Raw genomic sequence first — 26,336 nt, 5'->3', positions numbered from 1 at the left:
GTCCTGGTTAGATCCTTTATTGAAGTGGTAGAAGCGATGGCGACTCTGGTGTTAGCTTGTGAAAGTACTTTTGAGACGTTTAGTGCAACCTGGCTGTTGGGAAGAATTATAACTTTGTTGGGAGCGGTGTTGATGCGTGGAGAATTGATGATCTGAAGAGCTCTTTTCTTGCAGTCTTTGATGAAAAAAGAAGGAAATTGTAACTCAGTGAATGTTTGGTGAATGTAAGTACATTCCTCGTCAAGAAACTCAGGACTACAAATTCGGTATGCTCTTAGGAAAAACCCGATGATGATGCCTCTTTTGGTCTTGGTATCTTGACTGGAATAGAAGTGTGTGAGATCATTTTTATTGGTGGGTTTCCGATAAACTTGAAATCTTAGGTTGTTGTCTACTTTGTGAATGAGGACGTCGAGGAAAGGTAGCTTGTCATTGGACTCTTCTTCTAGTGTAAACTGAATCGCTGGTTCAACTGCGTTGAGCCTTGCCTGAAGATCCCGTACATCAAAACGTTTTGGAGTTATTACGAGGACATCGTCCACGTAACGTAACCAAGTGACGCTTGAAGGGATGATGTTGGCGAAGTGTTCGGACTCTAGGTGTTCCATGTATAAGTTGGCTAGGACGGCACTTATTGGGGACCCCATTCCCATGCCGTAGGTTTGTTTGTAGAGCTTGTTATTGAAGGAAAAACAGTTGAAGTTAACACAGAGTTCAATCAAGTCAACAAAATCTCCGGGAGGTAAAGGAAGATTAAGGTCCTGGTTGACTTTACGTCGTAGAACCTCGATGGCTTTTTTGGTAGGTACTTTTGTGAAGAGGGAAGTCACATCCAAACTGCTTAGTTTCTTGTTACGGATGGAGAGGTTACGGATGCGGTTGAGAAGGTCGCCTGAGTGTTTAAGATGAGCGGGGCTGATGGTCCCCAGAAGGCAGGAAAGATGTTTGGCAAGAACTCCGGCTAGTTTGTGTGGAGCACTGCCTATTCCTGACGTGATTGGTCTGAGAGGAATATTGTGTTTATGGGTCTTGGGTAAACCATACATGTGTGCTGGTTTAGGGTTGCTTGGTAACAAGTACAGAAGTTTCTTCCCTTCTCTAGTGCGTTTGAGTATTTGTCTGGTTTTGTATAGAAAGTCTTTGGTGAGCGTCTCCCACTGTTGAGTGCTGATGGGTTCGTATGTAGATTGATCATTCAAAAGGTCCATCATTTTAGTGTTGTAGTCACTGGTGTTGAGTATGACGACTCCACCTCCTTTGTCGGCGGTGGTGACGATAATGTTGGGGTCGTTGGCGAGGTCCTTAAGGGCAGTGATGTATCTTCTAGGAAGATTAGAAGAAGGTTCACATAAAGCTGCAGTGAGAAGGCCCTGTATATAACCCTTCTGGAAGTTGCTGTCACTGTGTCTATGGTTCCTGGTAACAAGATTGAGTTGATAGTTAGGTTTGCTAACCTCCAACAGAAGATCAAACTCAATCGCAAACTTCAGTACCTCTGCACTAACAGTCGATGGAAGGAAATGGGACGCGAATCCCTGATAAACAACTTATCGTCACGCACCTTAACCGACTACGAGAAACAAGCACTGAGTCTGGGACTCAAATTTACCACCAACATACGCAAACCTAACTATCAACTCAATCTTGTTACCAGGAACCATAGACACAGTGACAGCAACTTCCAGAAGGGTTATATACAGGGCCTTCTCACTGCAGCTTTATGTGAACCTTCTTCTTCTAATCTTCCTAGAAGATACATCACTGCCCTTAAGGACCTCGCCAACGACCCCAACATTATCGTCACCACCGCCGACAAAGGAGGTGGAGTCGTCATACTCAACACCAGTGACTACAACACTAAAATGATGGACCTTTTGAATGATCAATCTACATACGAACCCATCAGCACTCAACAGTGGGAGACGCTCACCAAAGACTTTCTATACAAAACCAGACAAATACTCAAACGCACTAGAGAAGGGAAGAAACTTCTGTACTTGTTACCAAGCAACCCTAAACCAGCACACATGTGTGGTTTACCCAAGACCCATAAACACAATATTCCTCTCAGACCAATCACGTCAGGAATAGGCAGTGCTCCACACAAACTAGCCGGAGTTCTTGCCAAACATCTTTCCTGCCTTCTGGGGACCATCAGCCCCGCTCATCTTAAACACTCAGGCGACCTTCTCAACCGCATCCGTAACCTCTCCATCCGTAACAAGAAACTAAGCAGTTTGGATGTGACTTCCCTCTTCACAAAAGTACCTACCAAAAAAGCCATCGAGGTTCTACGACGTAAAGTCAACCAGGACCTTAATCTTCCTTTACCTCCCGGAGATTTTGTTGACTTGATTGAACTCTGTGTTAACTTCAACTGTTTTTCCTTCAATAACAAGCTCTACAAACAAACCTACGGCATGGGAATGGGGTCCCCAATAAGTGCCGTCCTAGCCAACTTATACATGGAACACCTAGAGTCCGAACACTTCGCCAACATCATCCCTTCAAGCGTCACTTGGTTACGTTACGTGGACGATGTCCTCGTAATAACTCCAAAACGTTTTGATGTACGGGATCTTCAGGCAAGGCTCAACGCAGTTGAACCAGCGATTCAGTTTACACTAGAAGAAGAGTCCAATGACAAGCTACCTTTCCTCGACGTCCTCATTCACAAAGTAGACAACAACCTAAGATTTCAAGTTTATCGGAAACCCACCAATAAAAATGATCTCACACACTTCTATTCCAGTCAAGATACCAAGACCAAAAGAGGCATCATCATCGGGTTTTTCCTAAGAGCATACCGAATTTGTAGTCCTGAGTTTCTTGACGAGGAATGTACTTATATTCACCAAACATTCACTGAGTTACAATTTCCTTCTTTTTTCATCAAAGACTGCAAGAAAAGAGCTCTTCAGATCATCAATTCTCCACGCATCAACACCGCTCCCAACAAAGTTATAATTCTTCCCAACAGCCAGGTTGCACTAAACGTCTCAAAAGTACTTTCACAAGCTAACACCAGAGTCGCCATCGCTTCTACCACTTCAATAAAGGATCTAACCAGGACAAAACCCAAGCACCACGAACCAGTCAATGCAGGAGTTTACACTATACCCTGTGGAGGCTGTGACAAGATCTACGTAGGTGAAACAGCAAGAAACCTCGACACCCGCCTCAATGAACACATATACGCATGTAGGAACGACAACTTAAACAACGCCTGTGTACAACACCGAAATTCCACCAATCATCTTATGAAATTCAGAGACGCCCAATTAGTGATAAAAGAAACTAATTTCCGCACACGCAAGTGCCTTGAATCAGCACTGATCGCTGTTTCGAATACAATTAAACAAAACAACGGCAGCTTCACCATCTCCGAAGTCTTAGCAAGAATCCTCCTGAAAACAGTAAACCCTGCCATCACATAGTCTCTCCTGTTATACTACACAAAGCACAGAGAGTGAACACTGAAACAAGCTGCCTCATTCCAGTTTATATTTGTCCAACCTATTTTTATGTTACCCAAGTAATAGCTTTTATATCCTTTTACTCATGTACGAATTAATTGCTCTACCATATTGTATTACTTTTGTCACTACCACTACTACTACTACTACTACTACCACTAGTGAACATCGAAATGGTACCTCACTAATATTCACCTCACTCTGAGCCTTTATATACCCTCTGTGTCCATGTATTGTTTGTAATGGCTTGATAAAGCTCCTGGAGAGCGAAACGTTGCCACAATAAATGTCACATTAGTTGCACTTGGATCTTTGACTTGTTTGGGTTGGTCTTAATGCGCCATAATAATTCTCAGGCGATAATCCTGTCGACCTCTCTTTGTGTTCTGCATGCAAGGAGACGAATGTTTTCATTTGCTGTCAATTAAGTGATGTCGTCTGCATAGGAGAGTGTAAGTGTATTAGGATACAGTGGTTCAGGTAAATCGTTGGTGTAGAGTATGTATAGGGTGGGAGATAGAACAGAGCCTTGGGGAACACCTGCTTGTAAAGTGAAATAGTCAGAATAGTGATCTCTGAATCGTATACGCATCGTGCGGTCATCTAAAAAATGACATAATAATTTCATCATGGAAATATAAACACAAATGCAGTATAATGTGATCCTTTATTGACAACGTTTCACCCACACAGTGGGCTTTTTCAAGTCACACACGGATCTTCCTGGGGTTGGAAGGTACTCTCGTATCTTCCAAACCCCAGGTAGATCCGTGTGTGTTAGGTAAGACACATATGCAACAGTTAGGTATCTTTATTATGAAACGTTTCGCCTACACAGTAGGCTTCTTCAGTCAAGTACAGGAAAGTTGATAGAAGCAGAAGATACTTGAAGACGATGTAATCAGTCCATCACCCTTAAAGTTTTGAGGTGGTCAGTCCCTCAGTCTGGAGAAGAGCATTGTTCCATAGTATGAAACAATATGGAGATGAAGTGACAGGATGGAGCTTTTTATAGCGCCAAGAGGTGAGACGTAGGCCACTAGGAGAGGTAAGAACTCAGATGCTGAGAGGTCAGGTCCCTCTCAAATCCAGCCGCTCTCACTAGTGGAAGTTGTCGAAGTTGAATGCAGGTCTGTACCAAGATACCCTTGTGTTGCAGTGTCTGACAGATTGAACATTAAAATGGTATAAAATACCGACAGGTTGTTAGGTAAGACACATATGCAACAGTTAGGTATCTTTATTATAAAACGTTTCGCCTACACAGTAGGCTTCTTCAGTCAAGTACAGAAAAGTTGATAGAAGCAGAAGATACTTGAAGACGATGTAATCAGTCCATCACCCTTAAAGTTTTGAGGTGGTCAGTCCCTCAGTCTGGAGAAGAGCATTGTTCCATAGTATGAAACAATATGGAGATGATGATGATGATAGGACTCACAGGCAAGGACCCACGAGGGGCGAGGGGCAAGTGGGGACAGTGCGAAGAATACATGGTGAGAGGAATGTCTTGAGTTGAAGAGAGAAGAGTCAGGACTAGACCCAACTGCTAAGCCTTGATAAACAATAACGAAGACGACATAGAAGATAACAGGGACTCTGCGGGTGCTGACTGCAACTGACTGGAGCACTTCAACTTGCAATGACTGGATATGGTTCAGGGACACGTTGTTGCAAAGGCGACGCAAAAACGCACATCGCAAGCACTTCAGCCCTAAAAACGCACAAAGACACAGCTATACGGCAATGGCACTTTTAAGTTATTTGAATTTTTAAGCAAAAAGTCAGATAATTTATGTGTATTGTGGTGGAGGTGCCGGATCATTCAATGACTGAAAAAGATTTACATCATTGTAAGGACGTCTCAGTAGTCATGATATGTTTCAAGTCTGTCAAGTTGTTTGTCACTAAGTGTCTTCCAGTATACGTTCAAAGCCGGTGTGTTTGTCGTGAGGTGGAGAGATTCACTGGTGGCAAATTCGTCCCACCTCACTCCCAACACCCAAAGTAATGCACGATTCTGGATACGTTGAAATTTTTGTGCGTTTGTCTTGGCAATGAACGTCAGAGCGAGTGGAAAGTAAGAGAGTAAGATGTAGTTTTGTCTTGGGACTGGCTCCTCGCAGCTTATATAACCTTGAGAGTGCAGTTCCCGCCAGTATGGTCTTTGTAGTAATGTGAGATTTTAAGTTCAGTGTGTGGTCGAGGGTAATACCAAGGACAACTGTCGTGAAGGAGCGTGGGATGGGGGTACGGGAGGTGCTTGTTTTGAGTTCGACAGGAGTGGGGACATCACGCATTCTATGGAAGTAAGTGATTTTTGACTTATTTGGGTTGGTTTTTATGCGCCATAATAATTCCCAGGCGGTAATCCTGTCGACCTCTCTTTGTGTTCTGCGTGCAAAGAAACGAAAGTTTTCATGTGTTGTGAGTTGAGTGATGTCGTTTGCGTAAGAAAGGGTAATTGTGTTTGGGTAAAGAGGTTCAGGTAAATCATTCGTGTAGAGAATATATAGGGTGGGAGATAAGACAGAACCTTGGGGTACACCCGCTTTTAACGTGAAATAGTCCGAATAATGATCTCTGAACCGTATACGCATCGTTCGGCCGTCTAAAAAATGACATAATAATTTCGTCATATTTATAGTTAAGTCAAAGGAAGTGCAGAGTTTGTATTTTAATCCTTCATGCCAAACAGTGTCAAAAGCTTTTTCTACATCTTTGGCGACAAGGGCGGAGGTACAGTTCTGGGCTTTATTGATACGTATATAGTTCAGGATCATATTCAAAACGTCTTGGGTAGATCGTTTTTTTCGGAAACCGAATTGTCTTTCAGTAAGCAAGTTATGTGTCTCTAGGTGAGTCCTGAGTCGCATATTTACAAGTCGTTCAAAGGTCTTACCCAAAATTTCGAGGAGGCTAATTGGTCTATAGTTCTTGGGGTCAGTCAAGTCTTTTCCATGTTTCGGTATGAGACATGCAGTTGCAGATTTAAAGAATGGGGGGAAATAGCCAGATGCAAGAGAGGCATTAAAGAGGTCAGTGATAGCAGAAGCAACAGAAAGTGGAAGGTGACGAAGGACTGTATGTGACAGACCTGAAGCTCCTGGAGCTTTTTTTGGAAGGTGTGTTAGTAAGGAGTGAACATCATTAACAGTAAAAGGAGAGTTTAGAGGATGTGTGGAAGATAGGGTATTTAGGTTTGTGATTGGATCAGGATTTGTTAAATCTTCATGGTTGGATACCCATCTTTCTATGTCTAATGTGTGTGCTATGACAGCTTGGTCTGGTGGATGTGGGTGGAAGATGTTTTCCCATATGTCTTTGAAAATATGTACCGCTTCAGCAGGGTCAGAGATCTGTCTGTTGTTGCTGTTTATGTGTCTAAAGGTTGTGGATCGAGGGGTGCCTGTAAGTTTCCGAATGGATGACCAGAATGCTTTGGGATCTCTTGTACGCTGTACATCTGTATGATTTATAATTGATTGCCAATGCCGGGCGTGGTCATCGTCTAGGCTATGGATGATATGTGTACGTAAAATAGTGAGGTCCCATCGGATGATATTGAGTCTGTTTTGGTTTGCTAAGAAACGGTGTCTGTAACATGTGAGTAATCTTTTTGTTCTTTCTGATGGACGAAAAGAGTATCGTACTTTGTGGTGTGTCATTGGGATAACCTCTGTAGCAGTTTGGGTAATTGATTGTTGAATGCATTGAATTTGTGTGTCTATGTCTGATACTGGTCTATGTTATAATTGTGTGTGAGATCAAGAGTGTTTAAGCGTTGTTTGAACAGATCCCAGTCTGCCTGAGAATAAGCTGGAGAGGGGCGAACTGGAATGAGTATAGGATTTGAGGAAATATGCAAAATGATAGGAATGTGGTCAGATGAATGGAGATGAAGTGACAGGATGGAGCTTTTTATAGCGCCAAGAGGTGAGACGTAGGCCACTAGGAGAGGTAAGAACTCAGATGCTGAGAGGTCAGGTCCCTCTCAAATCCAGCCGCTCTTACTAGTGGAAGTTGTCGAAGTTGATTGCAGGTCTGTACCAAGATACCCTTGTGTTGCAGTGTCTGACAGATTGAACATTAAAATGGTATAAAATACCGACAGGTTGTTAGGTAAGACACATATGCAACAGTTAGGTATCTTTATTATGAAACGTTTCGCCTACACAGTAGGCTTCTTCAGTCAAGTACTGAAAAGTTGATAGAAGCAGAAGATACTTGAAGACGATGTAATCAGTCCATCACCCTTAAAGTTTTGAGGTGGTCAGTCCCTCAGTCTGGAGAAGAGCATTGTTCCATAGTATGAAACAATATGGAGATGAAGTGACAGGATGGAGCTTTTTATAGCGCCAAGAGGTGAGACGTAGGCCACTAGGAGAGGTAAGAACTCAGATGCTGAGAGTTTAGGTCCCTCTCAAATTCAGCCGCTCTCACTAGTGGAAGTTGTCGAAGTTGATTGCAGGTCTGTACCAAGATACCCTTGTGCTGCAGTCTCTGACAGATTGAACATTAAAATGGTATAAAATACCGACAGGTTGTTAGGTAAGACATATGCAACAGTTAGGTATCTTTATTATGAAACGTTTCGCCTACACAGTAGGCTTCTTCAGTCAAGTACAGAAAAGTTGATAGAAGCAGAAGATACTTGAAGACGATGTGATCAGTCCATCACTCTTAAAGTTTTGAGGTGGTCAGTCCCTCAGTCTGGAGAAGAGCATTGTTCCATAGTATGAAACAATATGGAGATGAAGTGACAGGATGGAGCTTTTTATAGCGCCAAGAGGTGAGACGTAGGCCACTAGGAGAGGTAAGAACTCAGATGCTGAGAGGTCAGGTCCCTCTCAAATCCAGCCGCTCTCACTAGTGGAAGTTGTCGAAGTTCATTGCAGGTCTGTACCAAGATACCCTTGTGTTGCAGTGTCTGACAGATTGAACATTAAAATGGTATAAAATACCGACAGGTTGTTAGGTAAGACACATATGCAACAGTTAGGTATCTTTATTATGAAACGTTTCGCCTACACAGTAGGCTTCTTCAGTCATGTACAGAAAAGTTGATAGAAGCAGAAGATACTTGAAGACGATGTAATCAGTCCATCACCCTTAAAGTTTTGAGGTGGTCAGTCCCTCAGTCTGGAGAAGAGCATTGTTCCATAGTATGAAACAATATGGAGATGAAGTGACAGGATGGAGCTTTTTATAGCGCCAAGAGGTGAGACGTAGGCCACTAGGAGAGGTAAGAACTCAGATAAAGATACCTAACTGTTGCATATGTGTCTTACCTAACAACCTGTCGGTATTTTATACCATTTTAATGTTCAATCTGTCAGACACTGCAACACAAGGGTATCTTGGTACAGACCTGCAATCAACTTCGACAACTTCCACTATTGAGAGCGGCTGGATTTGAGAGGGACCTGACCTCTCAGCATCTGAGTTCTTACCTCTCCTAGTGGCCTACGTCTCACCTCTTGGCGCTATAAAAAGCTCCATCCTGTCACTTCATCTCCATATTGTTTCATACTGTGGAACAATGCTCTTCTCCAGACTGAGGGACTGACCACCTCAAAACTTTAAGGGTGATGGACTGATTACATCGTCTTCAAGTATCTTCTGCTTCTATCAACTTTTCTGTACTTGACTGAAGAAGCCTACTGTGTAGGCGAAACGTTTCATAATAAAGATACCTAACTGTTGCATATGTGTCTTACCTAACAACCTGTCGGTATTTTATACCATTTTAATGTTCAATCTGTCAGACACTGCAACACAAGGGTATCTTTGTACAGACCTGCAATCAACTTCGACAACTTCCACTAGTGAGAGCGGCTGGATTTGAGAGGGACCTGACCTCTCAGCATCTGAGTTCTTACCTCTCCTAGTGGCCTACGTCTCACCTCTTGGCGCTATAAAAAGCTCCATCCTGTCACTTCATCTCCATATTGTTTCATACTATGGAACAATGCTCTTCTCCAGACTGAGGGACTGACCACCTCAAAACTTTAAGGGTGATGGACTGATTACATCGTCATCAAGTATCTTCTGCTTCTATCAACTTTTCTGTACATGACTGAAGAAGCCTACTGTGTAGGCGAAACGTTTCATAATAAAGATACCTAACTGTTGCATATGTGTCTTACCTAACAACCTGTCGGTATTTTATACCATTTTAATGTTCAGATCCGTGTGTGACTTGAAAAAGCCCACTGTGTGGGTGAAACGTTGTCAATAAAGGATCACATTATACTGCATTTGTGTTTATATTTCCATTGTGTCGGTATTTTATACCATTTATTTCCATAATTTCATCATATTTAAAGTTAAATCAAAGGAGGTGCAAAGTTTATATTTTAATTCATCATGCCAGACAGTGTCAAAAGCTTTTTCTACATCTTTGGCGACAAGGGAGATGGTACAGTTCTGAACCTTGTTGATGCGTATATAATTCAGGATAATATTCAGAACGTCTTGGGTAGAGCGTTGTTGACGGAAACCGAATTTTCTTTCAGTAAGTTAGTTATTTGTCTCGAGGTGAGTCCTAAGTCTCATATTTACAAGTCGTTCAAAGGTTTTACTCAAGGTTTCAAGGAGGCTAATAGGTCTGTCATAGCAGAAGCAACAGAAAATGGAAGATGACGTAGGACAGAATAAGAAGATAAGAAAGGAGGAACACTGCAGGAGGCCTGCTGGCCCATACTAGGCAGGTCCTTCACAGTTCATCCCACAAACAAAACATTTGCCCAACCCAATTTTCAATGCCACCCAAGAAATAAGCTCTGATGTGAAAGTCCCACTCAAATCCAACCCCTCCCACTCATGTTCTTAAGACGATGTAATCAGTCCATCACCCTTAAAGTTTTGAGGTGGTCAGTCCCTCAGTCTGGAGAAGAGCATTGTTCCGTTGTCTGAAACAATATGAAGTTGAAGTGACAGGATGGAGCCTTTTATAGTGCCAGGAGGTGAGACGTAGGTTGCGTTGGGAGGGCAGGTCCCTCTCAAACCCAGCCGTTCTCACTAGTAGAGATTGTCGAAGTTGATGGTCTGTACCAAGATACCCTTGTGTTGCAACACAAGGGTATCTTGGTACAGACCATTTTTTCTGTACTCGACTGAAGAAGCCTACTGTGTAGGCGAAACGTTTCGAAATAAAGATACCTAACTGTTGCATGTGTCTTTCCTAACAACAGTTAGGTATCTTTAAGGGTGATGGACTGATTACATCGTCTTCAAGTCTCTTCTGCTTCTATCAACTTTTCTGTACTCGACTGAAGAAGCCTACTGTGTAGGCGAAACGTTTCAAAATAAAGATACCTAACTGTTGCATATGTGTCTTACCTAACCACACTTTCCTATGTCCTTTCAAAATCTAAACTTATCTAATTTAAATCCATTACTGCGGGTTCTCTCTTGGAGAGACATCCTCAAGACCTTATTAATATCCCCTTTATTGTTAGGTAAGACACATATGCAACAGTTAGGTATCTTTATTATGAAACGTATCGCCTACAGAGTAGGCTTCTTCAGTCAAGTACAGAAAAGTTGATAGAAGCAGAAGATACTTGAAGACGATGTAATCAGTCCATCACCCTTAAAGTTTTGAGGTGGTCAGTCCCTCAGTCTGGAGAAGAGCATTGTTCCATAGTATGAAACAATATTGTTTCATACTATGGAACAATGCTCTTCTCCAGACTGAGGGACTGACCACCTCAAAACTTTAAGGGTGATGGACTGATTACATCGTCTTCAAGTATCTTCTGCTTCTATCAACTTTTCTGTACTTGACTGAAGAAGCCTACTGTGTAGGCGAAACGTTTCATAATAAAGATACCTAACTGTTGCATATGTGTCTTACCTAACAACCTGTCGGTATTTTATACCATTTTAATGTTCAATCCCCTTTATTAATACCTATCACTTGTAGATGAATGGTTCAGAGAACCGACATGTTGATAAATTAGACACATGTGCAACTCTTGGGTATCTTTATTGAGGAAACGTTTCGCCACACAGTGGCTTCATCAGTCCATACAAAGGAGAATCTTGAAGAACAGGAGGAGAATGAGGTAATCAGTCCCTCAACCTTGAGTCGATGTGGTCAGTCCATCAATCTTGAATAGAATACGGCATACGTGCTGAGAAGGAGCTTATAAACCGTTGGCAGGAGAGGAGCAGCAGTCATAGGTCGTGTAACATTTGTTCAATGTTGAAGTAGGTCGTGCCCAAGAATTAGGCAAGCGAGGAATTCCCAAGTATTAAGATCCCAAGAAGTTGCAGTGTCTGACAGATTTGTAGATGAATGGTTCAGAGAACCGACATGTTGATAAATTAGACACTTGGGATCTTAATACTTGGGAATTCTTCGCTTGCCTAATTCTTGGGCACGACCTACTTCAACATTGAACAAATGTTACACAACCTATGACTTCTGCACCTCTCCTGCCAACGGTTTATAAGCTCCTTCTCAGCACGTATGCCGTATTCTATTCAAGATTGATGGACTGACCACATCGACTCAAGGTTGAGGGACTGATTACCTCATTCTCCTCCTGTTCTTCAAGATTCTCCTTTGTATGGACTGATGAAGCCACTGTGTGGCGAAACGTTTCCTCAATAAAGATACCCAAGAGTTGCACATGTGTCTAATTTATCAATACCTATCTTCCACTTATACACTTCGATCAGGTCTCCCCTCATTCTTCGTCTAACAAGTGAATGTAGATAAATTAGACACATGTGCAACTCTTGGGTATCTTTATTGAGGAAACGTTTCGCCACACAGTGGCTTCATCAGTCCATACACAGGAGAAACTTGAAGAACAGGAGGAGAATGAGGTAATCAGTCCCTCAACCTTGAGTCGATGTGTTCAGTCCATCAATCTTGAGTAGAATACGGCAGATGAGCGGAGAAGCAGCTTATAAACCGTATGGCAGGAGAGGTGTAGCAGTCATAGGTAGTGTCACATTTGTTCAATGTGGAAGTAGGTTGTGCCCATGTGTCTAATTTATCAACATGTCGGTTCTCTGAACCATTCATCTACAAACCTGTCAGACACTGCAACTTCTTGGGATCTTAATACTTAGGAATTCTTCGCTTGCCTAATTCTTGGGCACAACCTACTTCCACATTGAACAAATGTGACACTACCTATGACTGCTACACCTCTCCTGCCATACGGTTTATAAGCTGCTTCTCCGCTCATCTGCCGTATTCTACTCAAGATTGATGGACTGAACACATCGACTCAAGGTTGAGGGACTGATTACCTCATTCTCCTCCTGTTCTTCAAGTTTCTCCTGTGTATGGACTGATGAAGCCACTGTGTGGCGAAACGTTTCCTCAATAAAGATACCCAAGAGTTGCACATGTGTCTAATTTATCAACATGTCGGTTCTCTGAACCATTCATCTACAAGTGAATGTAACTTAAGAGTCTTCAATCTTTCTTCATAAGGAAGATTTCTAATGCTATGTATTAATTTAGTCATCCTACGCTGAATGTTTTCTAACGAATTTATGTCCATTTTGTAATACGGAGACCAGAACTGAGCTGCATAATCTAGGTGAGGCCTTACTAATGATGTATAAAGCTGCAGTATGACCTCTGGACTTCTGTTGCTTACACTTCTTGATATAAATCCCAGTAATCTATTTGCCTTATTACGTACGCTTAGGCATTGCTGTCTTGGTTTAAGGTTACTGCTCACCATAACCCCCAAGTCCTTTTCGTAATCTGTATGGCTAAGTTCTACATCATTTAACTTATAAGTACTAGGGTTATGGGCACTCCCAAGCTTCAGATCCTTGCATTTATCTACATTGAACTGCATCTGCCACTTTTCTGACCAAGAATAGAGTTTGTTTAAATCCTCCAGAAGTTCCATAACATCTACGTTTGAATCAATTATCCTACCTATCTTTGTGTCATCGGCGAATTTGCTCATATCACTAGTAATTCCCTCATCAAGATCATTGATATATATTATAAACAACAACGGGCCCAAGACTGATCCCTGTGGAACGCCACTTGTTACAGATCTCCACTCGGATTTAACCCCATTTATGGACACTCTGCTTCCTGTCAGTGAGCCATGACTCGATCCACGAGAGCACTTTTCCCCCAATGCCATGAGCTGCCACTTTCTTTAACAGTCTATGGTGCGGAACTCTATCAAAAGCCTTACTAAAATCTAAGTAAATAATATCAAATTCTTTATTGTGGTCAACAGCCTCAAAAGCTTTACTGAAGAAAGTTAATAAATTAGTTAGACAAGACCGGCCTCTTGTGAATCCATGCTGAGTATCATTAATCAAGCTATGCTTATCGAGATGGCTTCTTATAATCTCAGCTATAATTGACTCTAGTAATTTGCCTACAATTGAGGTCAGGCTTATTGGGCGGTAATTTGACGGTAACGACTTGTCCCCTGTTTTAAAAATAGGAGTTACATTAGCCATCTTCCACATATCAGACACTACACCTGTTTGAAGAGATAAATTAAAAATATTAGTTAATGGTTCACAGAGTTCCATTTTGCATTCCTTAAGAACCCTTGAAAAAACCTCATCAGGACCCGGTGACTTATTTTGCTTCAGTCTGTCTATCTGCTTCACAACCATCTCACTAGTGACTGTGATGTTACATAATTTATCTTCTTCTAGCCCACTGTAAAAATTAATTACTGGAATATTGTTAGTGTCTTCCTGTGTAAAAACTGAGAGAAAATAATTATTTAAAATCGAGCACATTTCATTCTCTTTGTCAGTAAGGTGCCCATAGTTATTTTTAAGGGGACCTATCTTATCTCTGACTTTTGTTCTATAGACCCGGGGCTTTTTTGGGAAGTTGTGTTAATAGAGAGTGAACATCGGTTACGGAAAAAGGAGAGTTGAGAGGATGTGTGGAGGAAAGTGTTTAGTTTTATGATGGGATCAGGATTTGTTAAGTCTTCATGATTGGAGACCCATCGCTCAATGTCTAATGTGTGTGCTATGGCAGCTGGGTCTGGAGGATGTTGATGGAAGATGTGTTCCCATATGTCTTTGAAAATGTGGACAGCTTCAGCAGGGTCAGAGATTTGTCTGTTGTTGTGGTTGATGTGTCTAAAACTTGTAGTTGAAGAGGTGCCTGTGAGGCTCCTCATGAATGACCAGAATGCTTTGGGATCTCTTTTACGCTGAGCATCAGCTGTGTTTATGATAGATTGCCAGTGTCGGGCGTGGTCATCATCTAGGCTATGGATAATATGTACGCGTAAGACAGTTAAATCCCAGCGGATAATGTTTAGTCTGTTTTGATTAGCTAGGAAACGGTGTCTATAACAACTGAGCAATCGTTTTGTTCTATCTGAAGGGCGGAAATAGTAACGTACTTTGTAGTGTCATGGGTACAGCCTCTGCAGCGGCTTGGATAATGTACTGTTGAATACGTTGAATTTGTGTGTCTATGTCTGATATTGGCCTATTGTCATAGTTATGTGTAAGATCTACAGTTTTAAGGTGTTGTTTGAACACATCCCAATCCGCCTGAGAATAAGCTGGAGAGGGGCGAACAGGAATGAGTAAGGGGTTTGAAGAAATATGGAAAATGACATGAATGTGATCAGTTCCGGAGAGCGGGCCAGGTGTTGTGAAGTGGTGTAGGTGAGTACTGGCTCTGTTTGTAAAAATTTTATCAGGAGTACCTTGGCCATTATGTGTAAAGACTGTAGGGAAGTAAGGTCCAAGGCGAATGAGATGTTTTTGTGATACAAGGGTATGAAGTTGCCTACCATGCAGGTTGGTGTTGTCGTTCAGACAGTGTATTTTGCATTTAGGTCGGCAAGTAAGTATACAGGGAGATGTGTGTGATTAAAAAGTATGGTTAAATCATGAATTTTAATGTTTTGGTTAGGTCTGGTTTAAGTCGTGCAAAGGATGATGGGGACCGTGTGTCGTGTTAATTTTCACAGCCATGCTGTGAGAATATGTAAATGGGAGGGATAAGAATTCATGTTTGATGGAGGATAGCTACGCCATTCCAGTTATCGGCAGGGGATTGACGGGCTGTGTATCCTAAATGTCTGACACGTTGATCATCTCGCACACACGTGCTGATCGTTCAGATTCAATGAGGTCAGCAAGAATGTGTTTATTTGCGTTATAAGCTCGTATGTTAAATTGAATAACCTTAAGGGCCATGGTTGGGTTTTCTCTCCCCTTGCCCGATCTTCATGACCTTGCATTTGACGGGGTTATATTCGAAGAGCCAGTTGCTGGACCAGGCTTGCAACCTGTCCAGGTCTCTTTGTATTCCTGCCTGATCTTCATCCATTTTAATTCTTCTCATTAACTTCACATCATCTGCAAAGAGGGACACTTCTGAGTCTATTCCTCCTGCCATGTCATTCACAAATGCCAGAAACAGCAGGGTTCCACAACCCTGCTCGTCACAGGCGCCCACTCTGTCATCTCGTCACTTACAATTACTCATTGTTGCCTCCCTGTCAGGTATTCTCCTTTCCATTGCACTGCTTTTCATGCTATGTGTGCCTGACTCTTTAGCATTTGCACTATTTTATGTGAAGCTGTGTCGAAAACCTTCTTAGAGTCCAAGAAAATGCAATCTACCCACCCCCACTCTTGTATTGCTTCCGTTATCTTGTCATAAATCTCCAAGTAGGTTTGCGATACAGGATTTTTCTTCCCTGAAACAGTGCTGGTTGTCGTGTATAAGCTTGTTCCTTTCTAGGTGCTCCACCTCTTTCCTCCTGATAATCTTCTCCATAATTCTGCATACTATACAAGTCAGTGACACTGGTCTGTAGTTTAATGTCTCATGTCTATCACGTTTCTTAATAACTGGGGCTCCATTTGCCGTCTTCCACACCTCGGATAGTTGACCAGTTTCAGTTGATGTTGATAAAGTAGACACATGTACAGCACTTGGATATCTTTATTGAGGAAACGTTTCGCCACACAGAGGCTTCATCAGTCTTATAAAAGACGAATGGTGAAGATCACACAGAGTTTAAAGTCATCAGTCCCTCATCCTTGAGTCATGTCTGTAGGTTAGGCAAGTAAAGAATTCAATGTATCAAGATCGCAAGATGTTTCTGCGTCTGAGGAAACGTTTCCTCTGCAAAGATACCCAAGTGTCGCACGGATGTCTAATATGTGAACGTTTCGTTTCACTGAACCATTTGTCTACATTCAATGGATGTGTTGAAGACTTGTTAGTGGCGCACACAGCTCCTCTGCTCCCTTAGTAAGAACCCACGGAGAGATGTTGCGCATAAGCTACTGGGCCAGCGGGCTACAGTAAGATTCATCCTACTAGGATGGCTCACTTGCCATAAATTCAATCCTCGCCAGTGGTATGGTTTGTTTCCCCTCAGTATTTTGTACTACGTTATTATATCCCGCCTAGTCGTCCTGTCCTCTAGTGTTATCAAACTGAGTTCCCTAAACTCTCCTTAGCTCCGAGTCTAGTCTTGTTACCAATCTTTGCCTTTTCTTCAGTCTCTTGATGTGCTTGACCATATGTGTGTTTTACACGAGTGCTGCTTGCTCTAAAGTGCTCTTGTCATACACGATGAACCACTCTTTACTTGAAGGTGGAAAAAATTTGCACATCAACCAAATAAGTGCTGTTGGCAGCCATTGTGTGCTCCATACCCCCGGCCGGGATTGAACCCGCGGTCATAGAGTCTCAAAACTCCAGCCCGTCGCGCTAGCCACTAGACCAGCTAGCCACAATAAGATTCATCCAACTAGGTATATTTCTACACCATAGGAAAGTTAGCACAGGCACCTCTGTGACCACAAATGCAAGTTTTTACAGACGAATCTCCAGCTAGCGTGGCCGTGACGAACTCTAGCTCAAGTCCCTTCACTGCCGTCAACATGACTTAAGAAATCGTAATGACACGATTGCAAATAAACCATACCCCCGGCCGGGATTGAACCCGCGGTCATAGAGTCTCAAAACTCCAGCCCGTCGCGCTAGCCACTAGACCAGCTAGCCACAATAAGATTCATCCAACTAGGTATATTTCTACACCATAGGAAAGTTAGCACAGGCAGTGAAGGGACTTGAGCTAGAGTTCGTCACGGCCACGCTAGCTGGAGATTCGTCTGTAAAAACTTGCATTTGTGGTCACAGAGGTGCCTGTGCTAACTTTCCTATGGTGTAGAAATATACCTAGTTGGATGAATCTTATTGTGGCTAGCTGGTCTAGTGGCTAGCGCGACGGGCTGGAGTTTTGAGACTCTATGACCGCGGGTTCAATCCCGGCCGGGGGTATGGTTTATTTGCAATCGTGTCATTACGATTTCTTAAGTCATGTTGACGGCAGTGAAGGGACTTGAGCTAGAGTTCGTCACGGCCACGCTAGCTGGAGATTCGTCTGTAAAAACTTGCATTTGTGGTCACAGAGGTGCCTGTGCTAACTTTCCTATGGTGTAGAAATATACCTAGTTGGATGAATCTTATTGTGGCTAGCTGGTCTAGTGGCTAGCGCGACGGGCTGGAGTTTTGAGACTCTATGACCGCGGGTTCAATCCCGGCCGGGGGTATGGTTTATTTGCAATCGTGTCATTACGATTTCTTAAGTCATTGTGTGCTCCCGGAGCCTGTACTCAGTCTGCGGTCTTCTGTGTGTGCGTGTACTCACCTAGTTGTACTCACCTAGTTGAGGTTGCAGGGGTCGAGTCCAAGCTCCTGGCCCCGCCTCTTCACTGGTCGGTACTAAGTCACTCTCAATGAACCGTGAGCTTTATCATCTGCTTAAAGCTATGTATGGATCCCGCCTCCACTACATCGCTTCCCAAACTATTCCACTTCCTGACTACTCTGTGGCTGAACAAATACTTCCTAACATCCCTCTGATTCATCTGTGTCTTCAACTTCCAACAGTGTCCCCTTGTTGCTGAGTCCCGTCTCTGGAACACCCTGTCTTTGTCCACCTTGTCAATTCCTCTCAGTATTTTGTATGTCGTTATCATGTCCCCCCTATCTCTCCTGTCCTCCAGTGTCGTCAGGTTGATTTCCCTTAACCTCTCTTCGTAGGACATACCTCTTAGTTCTGGGACTAGTCTTGTTGCAAATCTTTGCACTTTCTCTAGTTTCTTTACGTGCTTGGCTAGGTGTGGGTTCCAAACTGGTGCAGCATACTCCAATATGGGCCTAACGTACACGGTGTACAGGGTCCTGAACGATTCCTTATTAAGATGTCGAAATGCTGTTCTGAGGTTTGCTAGGCGCCCATATGCTGCAGCAGTTATTTGGTTGATGTGCGCTTCAATAGATGTGCCTGGTGTTATTCTCACCCCAAGATTATTTTCCTTGAGTGAGGTTTGTAGTCTCTGGCCCCCTAGACTGTACTCCATCTGCGGTCTTCTTTGCCCTTTCCCAATCTTCATGACTTTGCACTTGGTGGGGTTGAACTCCAGGAGCAAATTGCTAGACCAGGTCTGCAGCCTGTCCAGATCCCTTTGTAGTTCTGCCTGGTCTTCGATCGAATGAATTCTTCTCATCAACTTCATGTCGTCTGCAAACAGGGACACTTCGGAGTCTACTCCTTCTGTCATGTCGTTCACAAATACCAGAAACAGCACTGGTTTTAGGACTGACCCCTGTGGGACCCCGCTGGTCACAGGTGCCCACTCTGACACCTCGCCACGTACCATGACTCGCTGCTGTCTTCCTGACAAGTATTCCCTGATCCATTGTAGTGCCTTCCCTGTTATCCCTGCTTGGTCCTCCAGTTTTTGCACTAATCTCTTGTGTGGAGCTGTGTCAAACGCCTTCTTGCAGTCCAAGAAAATGTAATCCACCCACCCCTCTCCCCCTTGTCTTACTGCTGTCACCATGTCATAGAACTCCAGTAGGTTTGTGACACAGGATTTCCCATCCCTGAAACCATGTTGGCTGCTGTTGATGAGATCATTCCCTTCTAGGTGTTGCACCATTCTTCTGATAATCTTCTCCATGACTTTGCATACTATACATGTCAGTGACACTGGTCTGTAGTTTAGTGCTTCATGTCTGTCTCCTTTTTAAAGACTGGGACTACATTTGCTGTCTTCCATGCCTCAGGGAATCTCCCTGTTTCGATAGATGTATTGAATATTGTTGTTAGGAGTACACATAGCGCCTCAGCTCCCTCTCTCAGGACCCATGGAGAGATGTTATCGGGCCCCATTGCCTTTGAGGTATCTAGCTCACTCAGAAGCCTCTTCACTTCTTCCTCGGTTGTGTGTACTGTGTCCAGCACTTGGTCGTGTGCCCCACCTCTCTGTCTTACTGAAGCCCCTTCTGTCTCCTCTGTGAACACTTCTTTAAATCTCTTTTTGAGAGTTCCTCACATTCTTCACGGTCATTTCTTGTTGTCTCTCCTCCTTCCTTCCTTAGCCTGATTACTTGGTCCTTGACTGTTGTTTTCCTTCTTATGTGGCTGTATAACAGCTTCGGGTCAGATTTGGCTTTCGCTGCTATGTCGTTTTCATATTGTCTTTGGGCCTCCCTTCTTATCTGTGCATATTCATTTCTGGCTCAACGACTGCTCTACTTATTCTCCTGGGTCCTTTGCCTTCTATATTTCTTCCATTCCCTAGCACACTTGGTTTTTGCCTGCCTGCACCTTTGGGTGAACCATGGGCTCATCCTGGCTTTTTCGTTAATCCTGTTACCCTTGGGTACAAACCTTTCCTCAGCCTCCTTGCACATTGTTGCTACATATTCCATCATCTCATTAACTGCTTTCCCTGCCAGTTCTCTGTCCCACTGAACCCCGTTCAGGAAGTTCCTCATTCCCGTGTAGTCCCTTTTCTTGTAGTTTGGCTTCATTTGTCCTGGCCTTCTTGCTTCCCCCTCCACTTGTAACTCGACTGTGTATTCGAAGCTTAAAACCACATGATCGCTGGCCCGAAGGGGTCTTTAATATGTGATGTCCTCAATGTCTGCACTACTCAAGGTGAATACTAGGTCCAGTTTTTCTGGTTCACCCTCTCCTCTCTCTCTTGTAGTGTCCCTTACGTGTTGGTACATAAAGTTTTCCAGTACCACCTCCATCATCTTAGCCCTCCATGTGTCTTGGCACACATGTGGCTCCAAGTTCTCCCAATCGATCTCCTTGTGGTTAAAGTCACCCATGATCAGGAGCTTTGCCCTGCATGCATGAGCTCTTCTGGCCACTGCAGCCAGTGTGTCAACCATCGCTCTATTGCTCTCGTCATACTCTTGCCTTGGCCTCCTGCTGTTCTGTGGTGGGTTATACATCACTGCAATTACCACCTTGGGACCTCCAGAGTGAAGTGTTCCCGCTATGTAATCACTTGCTTCTCCACTGTCTCCTCTCTCCAGCTCATCAAAATTTCATCGGGTTTTGATCAACAGTGCCACTCCTCCACTCCCCTGTTACCTCTGTCTTTCCTCAGGATCTGGTATCCCGTTGGAAAGACGGCATCTGTTATCATACCTGTTAGCTTGGTTTCTGTGAGAGCTATGATGTCCAGTGATGCCTCTTTGACTCTTTCGAGTCACTTCTCCCACTTATTTTTTATTCCATCAGCGTTTGTGTACCATACCTTCAGTTTCCTTTCCAACACTGTGGTTTGGGGGGCCTGTGAGGGTGGGAGACCTGGTAGCATACTGTGGGATTCTATAGTTGGGTGTTCGGTGGAAGCTGTGAGTGTGGATTGTAGGATGGTGTTCTGAGGATAGTTCTGTGTGTGCTTGCCCTTGCTGCTCTGTTTGACCTCTGCTGGTTCCATCCTTGTCTCCTTCCCTAGCTCCTTTCGCTTTTTTGTACTCTCCCTCAGCTGCTGTCGTTTTGTTTGTGTTCTGTCTGTCTAGGAACACCCTCTTGTACTTTTCCGAGTATTTTAACCGGGTTTCTCTTGGAGGATCCTGTACCACACTGTTTCTGTCCTGAGAATCAGCTTGATCAGTCATTTTCTTCCCTTCAAGTACCCCCTATTCTCTGAAAATTTACAATCTCGTCCATGTCTTCTTCACCTATTTCTGTGATGTTCTCAATCTCCTTTCTTTCTGCCTGCTGTCTTTCAGTGTGTGTCCTTTCCACTCTCTCCTGAAGCCCGTGGATAAACACTGATTTTGCCCTTTCCTCCTCCCATCGCCTCTCCCTCTGTGACTCTGGTTCCTGTCTGTATGTGGTCATTTTCTTCCTTTTTTTTCCAGTGGTTCTTGGTAGCATTGTTGTGTCTGCATTTGACCTGTCACCCTCTCCACCTGCACCCAGCTGCTCTCCCCTTTCACTCCTTGGCCCTTCTTGGCAGGCTGATATGGCCTTAGCATAATTCATATCTAATTCCTTCCTGTTCGGCCTCTCAGCTTCATATGCTGTGTTTTCTCTAGTCAGTGCCCCTGTAACTTGCTTCAGCCTGTTTACCTCACCTTCTAGGACCCTTATCCTGGTTACTGCAGCTTCGACTTGTGCCTCCCAATTCTTCTTCTCCTTCTCCAACCCCTTTTCTAATTTCACAGAAAGCTCTGTCTCCATTTTCTCAGACAGCTCTCCTAATTTTCTCTCCCATTCTTGTTCCATCCTTTTCCACTGCTCCTCTATCTACTCCTCCCTACCAGAACCATTCTCATCTGATCCCTGGTTCCTGCGAGTCCCCACCATTTTTTCTTTTTTCTTTTTTTTTCCTTCTTTTTTCCCTCTTCCCCCTTTTTTTCTTTTTTTGAAAGAGAAATGAGTGAGAGAGAGAGAGAGAGAGAAAGAGAGAGAAGGAAAAAGGAGAGGGAGAGGGGAGAGTGAGAAGAGAAAAGGGAGAGAGAGAGAGTGAGAGAAAGAGAGGAAAAGAGAGAGAAGGGAAATTTAGGAGAGAGGGGGAGAGTGAGAGAGAAGCGAAAAGGGAGGAGAGAGAGAGAGCTATTGTCCCAGTAGTCACTGCAGTGTTCGTGGGTATACCACAAGGAACAAAATTCTTCTTAGATGTAAGGAGCCTACTTGTTCCAACTACTGCCACACAGATTGCATTCCAGAAGAAGAATTTTGTTGCAGCCAGGTTGAAAATTTCAGAAAATTGAAGGATATCCATAATCCTGTGGTATATGTGGATACAAGCCTGGAGCTACAGGAGGAAATTTCAGAAGTCCTACCTCAGGGACTCCTGTCCAAAGATCAAGACTGCCCTCTTGGGCTGTGTTGTAAAGTCGCAGCTAAGATAATCCATCACAGCGAAGCACTTCATGAGCTCCTCAGATCATTAGATAACCTACAAGCTATTGTAGGTCAGTGCAAGCCTACATCAAGTGACATAAACTGCTCAGCTGTTGGTGACACTACTGACAAAGACTGGAAGTCCCACACTGAGCTTAACTCAGGGGTAAATAACTGGTGGAATTCTGTCATCGCTTAGGCCCCACAGATTGACAGAGTTCAAAACACTACCTTTGGGAATTCTAACACAATTCCTCATACCACAACAGAGGGAACAAATCCTCTTCCCAGCAACGAAGGAAGCCTTGGATCTGTTGAGTAACATTTGCACCTGAGAAAACGCAAATGATGTTGAACTCTAGGCACCATAATGGTAATGGTGGTGCAGTAGTAAGGATGAATGGGAGGGTGTTGGCACCTGGAGAAGAAGTTGATATCCTTAGGGTGAAATTTGACTCCAAACTAACCATGAAGAACCATGTTGTAAATCTTGCAAACAAACGCAGCCAGGAAGCTCACAGTACTTCACCGTATCTCGCATCTCCTTGACAGTAGGAGTTGCAAGATTCTGTACAAGGCGCAAGTACGCTCACACCTTGAGTATGCTCTACTTTCTTGGTTTGCCTGCCCCCCTCTCATCTGCAACTGCTTGACAAAGCAGCGAACACAGCAAGACGTCTCATCTCTCGCCTGGACCCATCCTGGATAGATCTTTCATTTCAGCAGAGCCTTCAACATAGGAGGGATGTGGGTGGCATTACTGCTATGTACAAGGCCAATATTGTCAAAGTGCCACACTTGGATCCGCTTCGAGGACAGCGTGAAACAAGCTTTTATGCCACAATATGGGCAGAAAGCAGCAACTTCACTCTGGCTGTACCCTCCTCCAGAACATCACTCCATCTGAGATCATATTTACCCAGGGTGACTCGAGTATGGAACACATTCGTACAGCATAATGTCAACGAGATAAATTCAGCTGATCAAATGAAAATGCTGGTCCACAGATGGCTTCATCCTGTTCCCTACTTGTATGTCTCATAACAATAAAAATGCTTTCAAATGAGCTGATGTAGGTAACAGCTCTTAGCTTGCCAAAAAAGTTAGGAATCCTTAAACTGTAAATAGCTTGTTAATAAAGCTAGGGATCCTTAACCTTGTCAAACCCTGTGCCAAAAAAAAAAAAAAAGTGAGAGAGAGAGAGACAGAGAGAGAGAGAGAGAGAGAGAGAGAGGAGAGAGGGGGAGAGGTGGGAGAGATGGAAGAGAGAGAGGGGAGAAAGAGGATAGGGGAGAGAGAGAGAGATGGGAAATGGGAGAGGGGAGAGATAATGAGAGGGGGAGAGATGTTAGAGGGGGAGAGACGTTAGAGAGGGGGAGGTGTTAGAGAGAATAGATGTTAGAGGGGAGAGATGGGAGAGGAGAGAGATGGGAGAGGGGAGAGAGATAGGCAAAGAGAGAGATAGGTAGAGAGAGATAGGTAGAGAGATAGGTAGTGAGAGAGATAGGCAGAGAGAGCGATAGGTAAAGAGAGAGATAGTTAGAGAGAGATAGGTAGAGAGAGAGAGAGAGAAAGGTAGAGGTAGTGAGAGAGGGAGAGAGATAGGTAGAGAGATAGGTAGAGGTAGAGAGAGAGACAGGTATTGAAAGAGAGATAGGTAGAGAGATAGAGAGAGGTAGATCGATAGGTATTTAGAGGGTGGGTAGTGGAATGATAGAGGGAAGGATTTCAGGTCAGTTAACAGGAAGGTGTGAAATTCTGTGTATGTGTGTGTGTGTGTGCATGTGTACTTCAGCTTTTACAAGTGCCTGACCGCTTGTTCCTGTGTGTGTGTGTGTGTGCCCCACTTCTAAGTATTCATATTGCTAATAAATACCAGCAGTAATACCAGCAATTCTAAAACTACCAATAGTATTTCTAACACTTATCAATTCTACATATAAAACACAGAAAGTAACTAGGTTGTAAAATTTAGCTTGTCTCAGCTTCTACAAGTGTCTGACGTTACCCTCGCTAGACTGCTCTTCTCACACTCTCATCAACACTATCTTCACCTTACCTATGCTATTTCTACTCTAATTCTGGTAATAGCTTGCAGGAGTGAGTGACCAGTATCTAACAGTGATGCAAGACCAGAATCCAGAACCCGACAACATACAACCACAATAGGTGAGCATGTGTGTGTGTATGTGTATGAGAGTGTGTGCATGTGTGTGTGTGTGTGTGTACTCACCTATTTGTACTCACCTAATTGTGGTTGCAGGGGTCGAGACTCAGCTCCTGGCACCGCCTCTTCACTGATCGCTACTGGATCCTCTCTCTCTCTGATTCCTGAGCTTTGTCATATCTCTTCTTAAAACTATGTATGGTTCCTGCCTCCACTACTTCACTTGCTAGGCTATTCCACTTGCTGACAACTCTTTGAGTAAAGAAATACTTCCTAACGTCCCTGTGACTCGTCTGAGTCTTCAGCTTCCAGTTGTGACCCCTTGTCCCTGCGTCCCCTCTCTGGAACATCCTATCTCTGTCCACCTTGTCTATTTCCCGCAGTATCTTGTATGTCGTTATCATGTCTCCCCTGACCCTTCTGTCCTCCAGTGTCGTCAGTCCGATTTCCCTTAACCTTTCCTCGTACGACATTCCCTTGAGCTCTGGGACTAGCCTTGTTGCAAACCTTTGTACTTTCTCTAACTTCTTGACGTGCTTGACCAGGTGTGGGTTCCAGACTGGTGCTGCATACTCCAGTATGGGCCTAACATACACAGTGTACAGTGTCTTGAACGATTCCTTATTAAGGTATCGGAACGCTATTCTCAGGTTTGCCAGGCGCCCGTATGCTGCAGCGGTTATTTGGTTGATGTGTGCCTCCGGTGATGTGCTCGGTGTTATGGTCACCCCAAGGTCTTTCTCCCTGAGTGAGGTCTGTAGTCTTTGTCCACCTAGCCTATACTCTGTCTGCGGTCTTCTTTGCCCCTCCCCAATCTTCATGACTTTGCATTTGGCTGGATTGAATTCGAGAAGCCAGTTGCTGGACCACATGTCCAGCCTGTCCAGGTCTCTTTGCAGTCCTGCCTCATCCTCGTCCGATTTAATTCTTCTCATCAACTTCACGTCATCTGTGAACAGCGACACTTCAGAGTCTATTCCTTCCATCATGTCGTTCACATATATCAAAAATAGCACTGGTCCTAGAACTGACCCCTGTGGGACCCCGCTCGTAACAGGCGCCCACTGTGATACCTCTTCACGTACCATGACTCGTTGCTGCCTCCCTGTCAGGTATTCCCTTATCTATTGCAGTGCCCTCCCTTTTACGTGCGCCTGATCCTCCAGCTTCTGCACTAATCTCTTGTGGGGAACTGTGTCAAAGGCCTTCCTGCAGTCTAGGAAAACGCAATCTACCCACCCCTCTCTCTCGTGTCTTACTTCTGTTACCTTGTCATAAAACTCCAGGAGGTTTGTGATACAAGATTTGCCTTCCATGAACCCATGCTGGTTTTCATTTATAATCTTGTTCCTTTCCAGGTGTTCGACCACTCTCCTCCTGATAATCTTCTCCATGACTTTGCACACAATACATGTCAGAGACACAGGTCTGTAGTTTAGTGCCTCGCTTCTGTTTCCATTCTTAAATATGGGGACTACATTAGCTGTCTTCCATTTCTCAGGTAGTTGCCCAGTTTCAAGG

Source organism: Cherax quadricarinatus, chromosome 5, assembly GCF_038502225.1.
Source record: "Cherax quadricarinatus isolate ZL_2023a chromosome 5, ASM3850222v1, whole genome shotgun sequence".
NCBI lineage: Eukaryota > Metazoa > Arthropoda > Malacostraca > Decapoda > Parastacidae > Cherax > Cherax quadricarinatus.
Note: the sequence above shows the minus strand (reverse complement) of the source record.